At 42.9% G+C, this 14,739-nt stretch overlaps 1 protein-coding gene across 6 annotated transcripts in view; it reads left to right on the forward strand.

The window, feature by feature from the left end:
- Positions 1 to 14,739, forward strand: part of LOC113421456 (carboxyl-terminal PDZ ligand of neuronal nitric oxide synthase protein) — an 85,705-nt gene that overhangs the window by 35,623 nt on the left and 35,343 nt on the right. The window contains exon 2 of one of the 6 annotated variants that reach the window (XM_087962468.1): positions 5,540 to 5,611. The exons of the other annotated variants lie outside the window; for them this stretch is intronic. The gene's annotated coding sequence lies outside the window, so the exon portion shown is untranslated. The remainder of the gene's footprint in view (positions 1 to 5,539; positions 5,612 to 14,739) is intronic. 6 annotated transcript variants of the gene reach the window in all.

Here is a 14,739-nt window from a genome sequence, read left to right on the forward strand (position 1 = left end):
AAGTTGAACAGTTTCCCATTGGTCCTGTATCTCAGGCTAACTCCCAAGGAACTGTTCTGGGAAAGCGTCTGCCAGCATGGCTGAAAAATTATGCTGAACAGGTTTGGTGCCAACACACAACCTTACTTGATGCCATTTGTAATGGGAAAGGCCTCTGAAGCTTCTCCGTCATCCGAAACAGGAGCCATATGCTGTCAGGGAACTGACATACCATTAGGATGAATCTGTCAGGGCACCTAAATTCAACATGATGCACCACAGACCTTCGCAACTGACAGGGTCAAAAGCTTTGGTGAGATCCACAAAGGTGTTGTACAATTCATGATTCTGCTCTTGACACTTCTCTTGGAGCTGTCATGTCTGTTAGGAATATAAGTCACCTAACAGTTATTTGGGTTGGAAATATATAAACTAGGATAGACATTTTAATACTGTATCTTTAAGAAAATGCAAAAACTGTAATTGGGTGTGGTTTCTCAAACGGCCATAAGATGGAGCTAGAAACCTGGGTTGTTAGGAGTGAGAAAGTCTCAGTGAGTATCTGTTTTCTTCTGCTGGAGAGTGTTGCCGTTCCTTCTAATGACTGTTACGGATTGTTGATGTAAGTCTGCTACTGAACTGTTTTTTGATACTGGACTTTGTTATTTGGATTATCCCTGAACTGAACACTGACTACTTTACCTGTGAATGACTTGAACTGCTTATCTTGGACTTTGCTTAAACGTTTATTGGAAGTAAAAACCTACATTTACTGTACAGTGTATCTGTGTGCTGTGTGTGTATTATTCAACATTACTCTCACTATGTCTCCCTGTATGCGCTCATTCTCCTAACGGGGAATTACCTCAACACTGGTTATGGGCCCAGGCCATACCAGGTTCAGATAACTGAGAGTTGGTGTGAATACACAGTACTGTATACAGACAGCTGTTTACTGTTTAGTTGTGGGTTACTATCCTGGTAAAGATGGCACAAGACACTTCAACAAGTCTATCACTGATAACCCGGTTGGATGGAACAAACTATGTTTCCTGGTCTATGAAGTGCAGTCTACTTCTGCGTAGAGAAGGGTTATGGAATGTAGTTCAAAATCCACCGGATGTAAATACTTGGGATCCAGAAAATGAGGACGATGCCAAGAAGCTTGCTGACTTTAAACAGAACAATGAACGAGCTCTTTGTATAATTGGACTAACACTGAGTGACCAGCGGCTAGTCCATATTCGTGGAGAAGAGTTTGCTGCTAGGTGTTGGGAGAATTTGAAGAGGATTTATGTTCGTGACAGTGTAGGTGCACACGTACATCTTACACGTAAACTGTTTAGAGCACGTCTTCTGAAAGGTGGAGATATGTTAGCTCATTTGAACTTCATGAAAAGAACTTTTCAAGAGCTACATGAAAAGGAACTGATATTTTCAGAGCTGCATCAAGTTTACATCATTCTTTCCTCATTGGATGAAAGTGATGATGATTACGTATCTTCACTGGAAGTCCTGACCAAAGGTGAACTGACATTGACTGACATAACTGGAAGGTTGTTAGAAGAAGCAAGAAGAAGACTGGATAGGGACCAACTGAGGAAGGAACAACCACAAGAAGAGGATTTGTGTTCAACTGCCTATACTGTTAGGAAATGTTTTTCTTGTGGGGCTAGGGGACATATAGCTAGATTCTGTAAGAAGGGAAAACAACAGAATACTAGTAAACACCAGAAGGCTAAGAAGAATGTTAGTTTAGCTATGTCTAGCAATTCAACTGTAAACCATGATTTGTGGGTTGTTGATAGTGGAGCATCGCAGTGCATTACTAAAAATAGAAAAAGGTTTGTAAAGATGTCCACGAGTAAACAACATGTATCATTGGCAAATGGATGGAAGATGAAGGCTTCAGGTGAAGGTACTGCATATTGTTCTTGTATAAATGAACATTTAACTATGTTATATGAACCTAAGCTGAAATTTAATTTGTTATCAATAAGGGCTTTAGTTAGTCTTGATTATGTAGTAACCTTTAGTGGGGATAACTGTATAATAGAGAAAGAGGGTAAAAGTGTTGGTGCTAATTTAGAAAATGATTTATATTTGATACATGATGACCAGTTGCAGATGGCTAACTCAGTTTATAACAAGGTTAAGCCACATGATGAATGTATACATTTACTACATAGACCTCTGGGGCACATTAATTTCAAAATGCTGAAACAAACTGTTAAATTGTTAGAGGAAATAAAATTGAAACCCTGTAGCAAGTATTTAAACTGCAATGCCTGTAGCCAAGATAAAAACAAGGTTACTCCACCAAACAGACTAAATGGGTTTAAGACCAAAGAACCTTTAGAGGTTGTGTTTGCTGACATAATTGGTCCTAAGAAACCTAGTTTAGGAGGTGCCTGCTATATTTTGAGTATTATGGACCATTACTCATGATACAGTTTCTGCTATCTTATGAAAAACAAAACAGAAACATTCCAACATTTCTTTAACTGGCTGAGATTTGCAGAGAGAAAAATGAAAAGTAAAGTAATTACTTTAGTTACTGATAATGGGACTGAGTTTGTTAACAAAAGATTCCAAACAATGTTGAAATTGGCTGGTGTCCAGCATAAACGTTCTGCACCTTACAGACCACAACATAACTTGTTTGTAGAACGAAGAGGGCAACCATTACAAGCCATGGCTCACACTATGTTATCTGATTCAGGTTTGCCTGAAACACTAGGGTGAAGCCATAATGTGTAGCAACCATGTTTTGAACAATGTAGTAAATACAACAACTGGTGAATTGCTATTCACTCGTTGGCATGGCAGAAAACCAAATTTAAGTTACCTACACACATTTGGAGCTCCAGCATGGGTGCATATTCCCTCACAAGTAAGACTGAAAGGGCAACATAGAGCTAAGAAGTTATTTTTTGTAGGTTATGAGGCCAACCATAGATCGTTTACATTTTGGGATCAAGGCACAGCTCATGTTTATTGTAGTGCTAGTGCAAAATTTCTTGAGCACATTAGGTGGGATAAACTGGAACAGGAATCCAGCAATGATGTTATTATTGACACCCAAATAGTCCCTAAAGATGAAAATAAGTAAACCACGAATAGCCAGAGGAAGAACAGGAACAGGAGGAAGTAGAACAGGCACAGGAGGAGATAGGAGAACAGGAGCAGGTGGAACAGGTGATCCACCAATAAGCCCTGTATTACCACGATGTTCAACCCGAGTAACACAACCACCTGATAGATATCAGGCTAGTGTTGTATGCCAAGTAAATACAGTTCCAAGTAACTATAGTGAACTAAAACTATCCTGCTAAGGATCAGGCTGCTTGGCAGAAAGCAATGGATAAGGAACTGGAATCATTAAAAAAAATTGGAGGTATACGAAAATATTAAGTTACCACCAGGTAAACATGCCATAGGATGTAAATGGATTTATAAGATTAAGACTCATATAGATGGGACTGTAACCCATAAAGCCAGGTTAGTAGCACAAGGGTTCAATCAGACAGCAATTGACTATGATGAGGTGTTTGCACCTAGTCTGAAGGCTACTACATTAAGGGCAGCATTAGTGTGGGCGCTAAGGAGAAATACATTATAAATCATTTGGATGTAGAGACGGCATATCTGCATGCACCGTTGCAACACACTATCTAAAGAAACCTTTAGGTCTCAAAAATGATAATACAACTGATTACTAGAGGTTGAAAGAGTCTTTGTGGCTTAAAGCAGTCAGGATATGAGTGAAACCAGTTAAGGAATTAACTAAGATAGGTTTTGTAGCTGGCATGGCTGATCCATGTTTGTTCAAAAGAGAAAGTAATTGTGTAATTTCATTGTTGCTATTGTTTACTGATGACATAGCATTAATCACCAAAACTGAACAAGAAGCTACTAAAATAATTTCATTGTTAGAGAAGAAATTTAAGATAAAACAGTTAGGAGAAATCAAACAATATCTTGGTTTAAAGATAGATAAAATTAGGGGAGGATACAAGATCTCACAGGCAGATAAAATTAACCAATTACTAAAAAAATTTAAAATTGAACTTTGTAAGGCGGCTAAGACACCAATGAGCCAGGAGTTTAGCCATGGTGATGTTCAAAGTCCTATTTTTGATAAGAATATTTATCAGTCCTTGATTAGTAGTTTATCTTATCTCAGTAATTGATCAAGGCCAGATATAGCATACAGTGTTAATTAATTAGCGAGATTTAACGCTGAGCCGACTGAAAGGCAATGGCAAGCTGCTAAACGTGTGTTAAGATATCTGAAACAAACAATGCATTATGCATTGTATTTGGAGCCTAAAGATGAACTGAGTTTAACTGCATATACTGATGCAAGTTTTGCTACAGACATAAATACAGGAAAATCTACATCGGGTACTGTTGTATTATTGGGAAAAGTGTTGATTGGATGGAGGTCTATTCAACAGAAACATTTAAGTTTGTCAACAATGGAGGCTGAATTCTCATGCTTATCTTTATTATGTACTGATTTAGTTTGTTATAAGCAACTATTAATTGACATGGGAATTGATGTAACAGATTCTATTGTTGTTTATGAAGATAACCAATCAGCAATACAGATGGCTTCAAATATTGCTGTTAAAACAAGAACGAAACACACAGATTTAAGATATTTAAATGTGAGACAATGTGTGCAAAGTAAGATGATTAAGCTAGAATACTGTATGTCAGAAAACAATATAGCAGATCATTTTACAAAAGCCCAAGGCTCTATAAAGCATAAGGTTTGCTGTGAGGATTATGGACTTAGAATGTAAGGTTGTATATATTGTCCTACCCAAAGGCGAGAATGTTAGGAATATAAGTCACCTAACAGTTATTTGGGTTGGAAATATATAAACTAGGATAGACATTTTAATACTGTATCTTTAAGAAAATGTAAAAACTGTAATTGGGTGTGGTTTCTCAAACGGCCATAAGAAACCTGGGTTGTTAGGAGTGAGAAAGTCTCAGTGAGTATCTGTTTTCTTCTGCTGGAGAGTGTTGCCATTCCTTCTAATGACTGTTACGGATTGTTGATGTAAGTCTGTTACTGAACTGTTTTTTGATACTGGACTTTGTTATTTGGTTTATCCCTGAACTGAACACTGACTGCTTTACCTGTGAATGACTTGAACTGCTTATCTTGGACTTTGCTTAAACGTTTATTGGAAGTAAAAACCTACATTTACTGTACAGTGTATCTGTGTGCTGTGTGTGTATTATTCAACATTACTCTCACTACGTCTCCCTGCATGCGCTCATTCTCCTAGCGGGGAATTACCTCAACAATGTCCACAGTACCGCGCTCTTTGCAAAAACCGCACTGTCTCTCAGATAATAAACCCTCTTCCAGGTGGTCAGTCAGGTGGTTCAGCACAGGTGTTGCTGAACCACCTGACTGACCACCTGGAAAAGGGTTTATTATCTGAGTTCAGCAACACCTGTGCTGAACTTGCCTGTGATGGAAAGCAGTAATATTCCTCTATGATTATCACAGACTTATCGATTCCCTTTCCTCTTGTAGAGATGTATGGTGGGTGCATCTTTCAGTTCCTGACGAATGGATCCTTGATTCCAGAAGAACTGGAACAGCAGAGTGAGTTTGTTGATAAGCACTGCACCGCCATCCTTATAGACTTCTGCTGGGATCATGTCAGATCCTGGGGCCTTGCCACTGGACAGCTGGCTGATGGCCTGTAGGGTTTCAGTCTTTGATGGTGGGGCATCCAGGCTGTGGTTGATATCCACCTGGGACATTCTGTTGATCACATCATTGTTGGTGGAAGATGGGTGGTTCAGTACAGATTGGAAGTGCTCAGCCCAACGCTGTAGAATCAGAGTCTTCTCAGTAATGAGAGTTGCACCATTTGAGTCTAATAGAGGGGAGCTCCTTGAGGTCTGAGGTCCATACAAGGATCTTAGGGCTTCGTAGAACCATTTGGCATTGTTTCTATCAGCAGACGTCTGAATTTCATCTGCTTTGGCACTCAACCAGGAGTCCTGCATCTTGTGAAGCTTGTTCTGTATGGTCCTGCAAGTGTTGTTGAAGACATTTTCCTTAGCCGTTGATGGTGGGTCATTCTGATAAACACGGTGAAGGTGGTGCTTTTCAGCAAGCAGGGCCTTGATCTCTTCATCATTTTCATCAAACCAAACCTGCTGTTTCCTGTATTAGGGTCCAAGAAGTGCAGAAGAGTGCACAGATTCCTGAAGCAGTCCCAGTCCTTCTCAACATTTCCTTCTAAATTGCAGCTCTGAGAGTTGGTTGTCAAGATCTTCTGCTAGTGAAGCTGCTGTGTTGAGGTTCCTCAGTTTACTGACGTTAATCCATTTCATCACATCTTTGTTTCCCTGCAGATGTCTCTTTGGCTTGACGTGAAAGCTTAATTTAGAGATGATGAGTCTATGATCAGTCCAACAGTCAGCACTTGGCATGGTCTTGATCACCCATACATCCTGTCTGTCTTTCCTCTGCACGATGACATACTCAATAAGATGCCAGTGCTCTGGGCATGGGTGCATCCAGGACAACTTTTTGCGAGTGAGCAGGCGAAAGATGGTATTGGTGATGATCAGCTCATGAGCCATACATGTCTTCAGTAGTAATAGGCTATTGCTGTTACATTTTCTGATTCTATTTTTTCCAATGATGCCATCCCAGGCAGAATGATTAGTTCCTTCTTTTGCTTTGAAATTCCCAAGTAGAATCAGCCTGTCGGTGCGCTTCCTGGATGAGAGTAGGGCATCGAAACCTTCATAAAACTTGTCCTTTACTTCATCTGGATTCGTCTTTGTGGGTATGTAGGTGCTGATCAGTGTGGCTTGTTTTCCTCTTGGTAGTGGGAGATGCAGTGTCATGAGTCATTTGTTCACGCCCTTGGGAAGACTGGCAAGTTTGTGGATAAGATGATTCCTAACTGCAAAACTAACTCCAGATTCACAGCGTTCGTTACTGATGTGTCCACTTCAGAAGAATGTATAACCACCTCCTGTTTCTGTGAACTGACTTTTGCTGGCTAGATGAGTTTAACACGGGGATGCAATATCAATGTTAAATCTTGCAACCTCTCTGGTGACCAGGGCTGTTCTTCTTTCTGGTCGATCTCCTGAGGGGTTGTCTTGAAGCATGCATACATTCCATGTGCCAATAGTGAGTGGTGTCACTTTAAGTTTTCTTTGAAGTTTTGTTATTCTATCATATGAAATGGGATCCCCTCTACCCGTGGTAAGCTGGCCAGGATTCTATGAAGCAACAATGTTTAGGGCACCTTTTTTAGCCCCTTCCTCTTACTACGGAGGTGAGCAGTATAGTCCTAAAGAGGGCTGCCAAAGCTAACTGTTGCTTTGGTCAGCAAGAAGACGACCATTAGATCTGAGCTGCCTATGTGCAGGTCTGTGGCTACAGCTCCTGGTGTATCCACACCTGCTACTTCATCACTCACCCATCACCACAGGACTTTGAAGGTTTATGGGAGTTGGGGGATGTCAAGACTTGCATATGAATTGGATTAAAGTGAGGGAGAAGTGTGCATAGTCAGTATCTCTCTCTCTTCCCAGATTCCATCTTGCTCCAATGGCAGGACAAGAGTCGAGACAGTTGGAGATGGGCTGAGCACAGTGGTTGACCAGGGCGCCTTTCATGTCTTGCATAACCTCTTAGCATAACCACATTACTTGCAGAGACTGCCTTCATGACCGTTGTTCTATTCTGGTAGATTTCATCTGCTCACTCCATCAGAATCTGCCTCACATGCTCGGGATAAACAAGTCCCTCTCACTGAAGGTCAATGACCCAACAGCTACTCTCAACCTGGTTTGGTTGAAACTATTGCCCAGGGTATGGCTGCTGCACATTCTACAGCTACTAGGATGAGAGCTGAGTGACAGGTGGGGACCAAAGGTGGATGAGCTGCCCTAAAAGAACACAACCTGTCCCTACACCAGAGGTGTTACCCCTCCCTGAACATTCCATACACCCCAGATATCAACTGGGAGATAGCAATAGCACTTAGACTTATATGCCACTTCACAGTGCTTTTACAGCCCTCTCTAAGCACTTTACAGAGTCAGCATATTGCCCCAAGAATCTGGGTCCTCATTTTATCCATCTCGGAAGGATGGAAGACTGAGTCAACCTTGAGCCTGATGAGATTCAATATGTCAAATTGCAGACAGCCAGTAGTCAACAGAAATATCCTGCAGTACTGCATTCTAACCACTGCACCACAGTGGCTCTAACATTATTTTCAAAATGAAAAACATTGTAAAAATTAATTCAATTGTTTTATATAATCATCTGAAAATATAATTAAGGTTGGGTTCAAAAAAACATAATGCTGCTTAAATCACAGATGGGGATAACTTTAAGGCTGATGGTAGAATGGATCTACTATTTATATAGGACATTCTGTTGCACAGAGTTCCCAAAGTGTCATTACAGTAACTGAGCTTGCATAAATAAAATAAGCACCAGAAACAAAAACAATGCTATAATTTGTTCTTTATTTCTGTTAATTAGTTTAACACATAAAGATAAAATAAATTCAGATTACACAAAATTGAGTGAGATAGCTCAAGCCTTAGGAAGTAGAAATAAAACTTGAAAAACATCTTAGATGGGTTAGAAAAATTGATGAAAATAAAAGGAAATATCTAATAAGTAAGGAATTTATTTGAATCAGAAGAATTCAATTTTACTTGTACAATTGTACTTATTTTTTAGTTTTCTAGAAAATCTAAGCTTAAAACTGGGCCTGAATAATCTTAGCTTTCCCCTTCTCCCATGAGCTGTTCAGAGCATCCAGTAGTGGGAGGTGCTTGAGTCTCTGCATGTCTAGGCTGGGCTTAATTTGTGGAACGCTCCTCCTCCTCCATGGGACTCCTCCCCAGCGTTCCCCAGTTTTGGCTCAGCCTCGTTGAGGATAGGCAGTGCTTTTTGTTCTTCCTTGGCCGAAACAGGAGAATTATTCAGCAGGTTTGGAAATAGTCCGGTTTGTTTTTTCAGGCTTTTAGCCTCCAAATCACATTACGATCTCCTGATGTTAACTCTCTCCATCTGGCCATCGGAGATCATTTGCATTTTCGGGCAGCGCTGTTTCGCGCCCCGAAGTGGCAGGCGGCTTCGGCATCACTCCGAGCCCCCCTAACTGCTTGTTCTACCCCCTGCCATTGTGATTCCGCATTGCCTTTTTTTACATCGGCAATAGCGGCGTGGACGTTTTCACCCTCATCCAAGTCGTATCGTTTGATTTTTTTCCGCTCAGAATGCCGTTTTGGTGTGGAAAGCATAAAAGCTTAATTCTTTCCACCCCTTTCCCGGCCATTTTTTAGCCACAAGAAGAAGTCGTCAGAGGCATTTTCTCCACGCGGCGGGAGTTTGTTGTTGGGAAGCACGCGCACACCAAAAGTAATGGCCATTGTTTTGCTTTTGTTTTAAAGACTGCGTGGCCGCGCTATTTGTAACTCGAGCTGTGTGAGGTAGTTTTCCTTCTCAATCAGGTTTCTCTTCAGATAATCTAAGGAATTATTACACCTCGTTTTCTTATTAGATTCTAGGCCATCCATGGATTATTGTTGGCTTAACCCTCACAGCCTTATCCACCCAGTGGCACAACAGTGAGCACCCAGGCCCATGTCTGCCTGTGCAGGGAAGCTGTTGAAGGCCTCTCTTTATTATCTTGGCCTTTTCAGGAGTTCTTCATTTGGCTGTTTGGATCGTCACTATATCAAGCTGTTTTCTATTAATTTAGAAATATATATTTATATCTATACATATTGGTGATTATCATCCATAATAATAATAATAATAATAATAATAATAATAATAATAATAATAATAATAATAATAATAATAATAATAATTTACAGATAATAAATATTCGGTATTAATATCTTAATAACGAAATATATTATTACTCTGATACGACTCATATATATATCTTTAACAAAAAAAGAAGAAGGGGATAAGATATTATCAGGGCACCCAGTCCCTTCTTGGATCAGGCCCCTGGGCGTGCCAACTGCCTCCACAATATCGCTTTGAATAACGAGCATACTGCATTTCTTTCAATCAAAATGGCAGGTGGTAGTAGCTCTCAGACCTTAAGGGTCAAAGCTAAATCTCAGTGCAAATGTAAGCAGACAAAAGGTAATTCTAAAGCTTCAGAAAAGGATGCCAACAGGCCACCATAAAACATTAGAAAAGCAAATAGATAAGTGTGTAAGGGAGGCACACAGGGCCTCACAGGACTTTCCGTCCCCCAGTCCAGGACCGTCTACCTCTTCCCACCCTCCTCCTCCTCTAGATGTCTCACTCTCATCCAGGCGCAACTTGATTCCCCTGAGTCAACAGGCCCAGTTACCTGGAACACTGACCATGCAAAGGTCTCCCGAAGCTACATTCACTCCAATGGCTGCTGGTCTTCGACAGGACGATATTCTTCCAGAGGAAGCTCCAGAGAGGATGAAGGTGTGGATGGAGCAGGCAATCCGCCAGGGAATAGCAGCAGATCTTCAACACGTAGTTCTGACCAGGGAACATCCTGTAACTGTTGATTATGATTCTCAATCGCTAAGGTCGTTGACCAGGTCAGAGCAACACTATACCCAGGTACAGTTACAAGGGGAAGTGCTCCTCCAAGGGCCGATGGAGGAGGAGGAGATGGAAGAAGTGGATCAAATTGATCAAATGGAACAGATTGAATCAGGATCAATACATGACAGTGACCCGGCCCTGTCGGAAGTGGACCCCTTAGAAAGGGGGATGTCTGAGGATGAGGGCCTTGTTCCCAATCAACCTGTATTTACAGGCTTATTCCGCCCACAACTATTCAGATCACTCTTGTTTAAGGCAAAAAACATTGCGTGCCTGAACAAGTCGATCTCTTGTACCACTCCAACTCCTTCAGAAGAGGGACCAGAAGATCAACCAACCGGTAGTCGAGGCAGATGTGATTCCAGTTCCTCACATGTTTTCGGACCTGGTACAGAAATAGTGGGCGTCTGCAGCGGTGTACCCTGCCCCCATGGGATATGACAGGATAATATTTTAATTTGGCCCCTGATTTCTCAAAATTGTTGAATACTCCCGAGGTAGACGAACCTATAGTGGGATTAGCATCCTCGTCCTCCAATCCCAGTGAAGTGCTGGAGCCATTGTAGCCAGAGGAAAAACGGGCTGAGCTAGCCCTACGCAGGGCCCATCAGTCTGATGCGTGGGCCATCAGAGCAGCCACGGCCGCTTCCTTCTTTACCCGTTCTTCTCTCAGGTGGCTCCGTCTCTTACGGGAGTATGTCCCTAATTCCAACATTAGAGCACACCAAGATATTGCAAAACTTATAGCAACCGCTGAATTCTCAGCTGACGCAACTCATCATGCGGTCAAGTTTTCATCCAGAGCCATTACTTCACATGTCACAGCGCGACGCTTATTATGGTTAAAACATTGGCAAGCGGACATTAAACACAATGCAAGCTGGCTTCATCTCCTATTGTGGGAGACAGACTGTTTGGCCCTGCCCTCGACCCGCTGCTAATCGAAACCCAAAACAAAAAGAAAATTCTACCTTCCCTTTTTCGGAAGTCAGATTCTAGAAACCCTCAGTCCTTTCGGAGGGGATCCTTTCGGCCCTTTTATCAGGGACCCTTCTCACCCAGATACCAGAGACCCCCATCATTCAGACCAGGGCAGCAGCCAGAGAGGTCCAACTTCGGGGATAGGAACAGAAGGGGTGGCCAATCCAAGAGATCCTTTCGAGGAGCAGGAAATAGGTCTTTCTGGCGCCCAAGATAACTCCCTGGACCCGACTCCCATTGGTGGACGCCTTAGATTATTCGCGGACCAATGGGACTCCAACGTCTGATTCCTGGGTCAGAGACACGATCAGATTTGGCCTTGCGCTGGAGTTTCAATCCACTCCCCCAGACTTCTTTATGTCGTGCCCTCTTTCCAGAGATCCGGTTAAACGCAATCTTATGGAAACAGCTATCCAACATCTACTGGACATACGAGCCATCCAACCACCAGCTACCAACCAACGAGGGCAAGGTTTCTATTCACATCTTTTTGTTGTTCCCAAAAGTTCGGGGGGGGTGGAGAGCAATATTAGATCTGAAACGTCTTAACCATTTCTTAGTATATCACAAGTTTAAAATGCACACCCTGCAATCTATCTTACTCGGCATCAGAAAAGGTGACATCCTTACGTCTATAGATCTGACGGAGGCATACCTACATATTTCTATTTGGCCTTCCCACTATAAATTTTTGAGATTCTGTTATAATAACCACCATTTCGAATATGTGGCCCCTTCTTTCGGACTAGCTTCTGCCCCAGGACCTTCACAAAGGTTCTCGCAGCTCTCGCTGCTCATCTCCGAGGTATCCCTGTACGACTCCAGTGTTACCTTGATGACATATTAATTTTGTCATCTTCCCCTCATCAAGCAGTCAGAGATATTCAGACTACATTACAATCCCTACAACAACACGGGTTCTCAATCAATTGGGAAAAGAGTCATTTAACACCTTCGACTCGATTAATCCATCTGGGGGCAGTCATAGATACGGTGGAAGACAAAGTTTTCCTGTCACCAGATAGACAAAACAGCATTCATCAATTCGTTAAGGAGATCAGGGTTCATAAGAGGGTGTCCCTAGCTGAACTATCAAAATTGTTAGTCAAGATGATCTCATGTATATCTATTATTCCTTGGGTCCGGCTCCACACTAGATCCCTCCAGTAGTTCCTGCTCCCGTACCAGCGCTCTGGCCAAAGCAACTCCAAATACAAGGTCAAGGTACCATCAAAGATCCTCATATCTCTCCACTGGTGGACCAGACCAGTCATCAATAGAGGTTGTCTGTTCAAAGAGCCCCACAGACTTATCATCATCACCGATGCCAGCCTGTTTGGATGGGGAACTCACTTTCAATTGCTCACAGCACCAAGGCCGCTGGTCCTCCATAGAACAGTCGTGCAGCATAAACTGGCTGGAGCTTTGAGCAGTACACCTGGCTCTCCCGCAATTTCCTTCCACAGGTACGCAATCAACACATACTAATATTGACTGACAATGTAACAGCAAAAGCTCACATAAACAAATGGAGTCACACAGTCGAAACACCTTATGCGGGAAGTGGAGCATTTGTGTCTTTGGGCGGAGAACAACCTGCTTTCCATCAGAGCAGAGCACATTTCTTGCCTATCGAACACACAGGCAGACTGGCTAAGCAGGGCCACGATCGATCAGTTGGAGTGGCGCCTCCATCCGACCCTGTTTCAAGAGGCGGTCAGGAGATTCGGACAGCCGGTGGTAGACTTGTTCGCTTCCACCCTCAACTCTCAGCTCCCCAGATTCATTTCCAGGTACCCCTCACAAGGAGCGGAGAACTTCAATGCGCTCCGCTGCTGTTGGTCCCAGGGTCTTCTGTGCGCATTCCCACCACTTCCACTGATCCCCAAGGTCATCCAGAAGCTGCTGGACGAGAGGGCGGAGCTGCTGCTAGTAGCTCCTTACTGGCCCAGATGGCCGTGGTTTGCAGACCTCCGCAGTCTATCCTTATCAACATCATGGAGAATTCCGCCGGACAGGGTTTTGCTAACCCAGGGACCCCTTCAACATCCGGACCCTCAATGGTTGCTCCTGACCGTCTGGAGGTTGAGAGGAGACGTCTGAAGAGCGAAAAGTTTTCCAACAGAGTTATCACCACCATCCAAGTTGCCAGACGCCCCTCAACACCCCGCATTTACAATGCCACGTGGTCCAGTTTCTGCAAATGGTGTACTAAGTCTCACATTTATCCCATCTCTCCATCAGTGGCTCAGATCCTAGAGTTTTTACAAGAGGGGTTTGACAAGGGATTATCACCTAATATGTTGAAAAGACAGGTGGCGGCCATGGCATCAGTTGTCTCTTGTGAGGGTCTACTGTCTCTTTCTCATCACCCACACATATGGAGTTTCCTTCGAGGAGCCACAAACTTACACCCGCCAGCAGTTCACCATTATCCCACTTGGGACCTTAACAAGGTCCTCATTGCACTCACCAAGTACCCTTTCGAACCCTTGAAATCATCAAGTCTCCAATTTCTGACATATAAAGTAGTTTTCCTTGTAGCGATCACTTCCGCTTGTCGTATTTCGGAACTGGCAGCTTTGGCGATCAGACAGGACCTTTGCATTTTTCATTCTGACCAGGTGGTCCTTTGTCCTGATCCTACGTTTATACCCAAAATTAATTCAGCTTTTCACAGGACACAAGAGCTGATACTTCCTAATTTCTGTCCCCGGCCATTCCAAGGGTGGCATTGGCTTGATGTGAGACGAGCATTGCAAATATATATTCACCGCACAGCAACTTTCAGAAAAACGGAAGCTTTATTTGTGTCATTTCAGCCCAACACTCAGGGATGCAAGGCCTCATCTTCCACAATAGGTCATTGGCTACAGGCTGCAATAGCGAAAACGTATCATACTCAGTCACTATAGGTGCCTAGGGGCATAACAACTCATTCAACAAGGAGTGCCGCAACATCAGCAGCGTGGGCCACGCAGGCACCAATAACTGAAATTTGTCGAGCTGCAACCTGGGCCTCTCCATCGCCCTTCATTAGGCATTATAAAATAGATGTGTTTCCATCCGCTGAGGCCTCCTTTGGCAGAAGAGTTCTGCAACGGGTCCACAGGCACCAGGAGGAGAGTCCAAGCCAGATGGAGTCCCTC

Source organism: Notechis scutatus, chromosome 3, assembly GCF_049901735.1.
Source record: "Notechis scutatus isolate UNSWTSFEM ecotype Mainland chromosome 3, rNotScu1.2, whole genome shotgun sequence".
In the NCBI taxonomy this organism is placed as follows: domain Eukaryota; kingdom Metazoa; phylum Chordata; class Lepidosauria; order Squamata; family Elapidae; genus Notechis; species Notechis scutatus.